Consider the following 2,062-nt stretch of genomic DNA (forward strand, 5'->3'; position numbering starts at 1 on the left):
GGTTCAGTAGATAATGACGGTGATTTTATAACAAACTTTATAACAAACTTTATAATAAAACTTTGTAATATAAATTTAAAAAAAAGTGCTTCGCGCCGTGGCGTGTAGGAACTGCTGTTCTTATCTGAAATCAAAAATTCAAAATGAAAACGTTAGTTTATGCTGTGAAGATGTTGTAGAATATATATACGCAAGGAGAAGCTCGTTATTTGAAAATTGTTTGAGCTATATTCCACACCGCTCGAAAATTGTCGTTTCGAGAAAAACACGTTTAAATTTTTCGATACAAAATATAATATTTTTTGGAAACTTACAGCTGTTTTATGCTAATCTGCAACGCCAGGTCCGTACATCAATCCTTATTCCTCAAAATGGAGTAATAAAGCTGCCTGTTGCTCTTTTCAACCAGTAAGGAACTGACAGGAAGGGTGGTTTTGGCTCCTGCACACAGCCCGTAGCAACGCTTGCCGCGTGGCGGAAGTAATATTACATTATTTCTAGAAGTTTTGGCGCGCGATAGCCAATCAACGTCTCGCTTGCTCGAAAGTAATATGTAGATATAATTTCCACTTCGCGACAAAAGTTGAACTCAATCCAACTTTTGCCGCGCGGCGGAAGTAGTATTATTACATTATTTCTAAAAGTTTTGCCAAGTGAGAACGACTTAAGAACATAGAATTATTGGTTAGTGTGACAAAACTTCCGCCGGTATTACCCCCTTAATAATTTTTACCTTTTGGTTTTTTAACAAACGGTGTTTTAACAATTGCAAATAATTTCTATTATGCATAACGTTGACGCGGCGAATTAAAAGGTGATGCTCGCGCTGGCACGTTGTCTGCTGCCCTAGGGTGCCTTAATCAACAAGAGATGATGTAATGACACGGTATGACACAGTGTATCATTACATTCTTGTTGTTCGCCAATGTTAAACACGGATAAGATGATTATTGTGTTGTACTGATTGTGAATCGTTTGTTGAGGTGTGTTTTGATTTCCATTGGATTGCTCCTCGGATGTCATTTCATCCTTGTTTAACAAATGATAAACCCTAGCGTACCTACCCTAGAAGGAACCTCTAGTGTACCTGCACATATAATGTATATACACGTACCAGAGAGAAACCTGAGAGAGGACATGAATGCCTTTTTCCTGTAACCGCAAAATATCTTGTGCACTACAGTAGTCTTCTGAAGAAGTGGATGTCAACTACACAACATTATCCATTTTTTTTGCGATGCTCTTGATGGAATTAAATCATTAAAATCGTTAAAATTTTCACTAATTTGATAGATTTTAGTTATTTCAGTGATTTATTTCTATCAGTAGCACCGCAAAAAAGTGTTCCCCCCCTAATATTTCTCGGTGCCCCCCTAATATTTTTCGCAAGTCGGCGCTTATGCTGCTCGTCCTCTTCCGTTTCGAGTTGTTTTACGAAACAGACGTCCCGGTCCGGCGAATTTACTTTTTGGCAAGCGAGAGGCCCCGAGTTTAAGAACGACTGGAGGGCGAAGCTATCGATGAGATTGCCCTTTCGGTTCGTACAGTGTAAAATCGTATGCAACGTAACAGAGGGTCGCTCCCGTGTTCTGTCATCGGCACGCGAATTTATTGTTGGTGCGGCGTCCGCCATAAGCGGCGCATTCTTGATGTAACGAATACGGCGTGGCCGGCGCCAAGCGTGAGAGGCTTCTGAGCACGCGTGCACGGGGCTATCGGGGACAGAGTTGAATCACGCAAACGAGTTTCCTGGAGATCGCGGCCTTGACGATTTTATAAAATTGATAAACAATTGTTTATAAACAAATGCGGATAAAAATCGTGGACAATTGAATTCCGTATGTAATTTTGAGGTAAACGCACTTGAGCGTGTATAGTGACGAATTTTTTCATTTATTTATAGCTCAGTTCTGCAAGATGGACAAATAATAATTATTGTATGGGCATACATACATGTATATAAAGTGGCCAATTGAATCTCCTATGTAATTGAAGATATGGACGTATTTATAGAGAATATTAACGTAGTACTCTCAGACAATCCCCTACGTCGGCACTGCAC

Source organism: Mycetomoellerius zeteki, unplaced genomic scaffold (genome assembly GCF_001594055.1).
Source record: "Mycetomoellerius zeteki isolate Tzet28-1 unplaced genomic scaffold, Tzet1.0 scaffold854, whole genome shotgun sequence".
Taxonomy (NCBI): Eukaryota; Metazoa; Arthropoda; class Insecta; order Hymenoptera; family Formicidae; genus Mycetomoellerius; species Mycetomoellerius zeteki.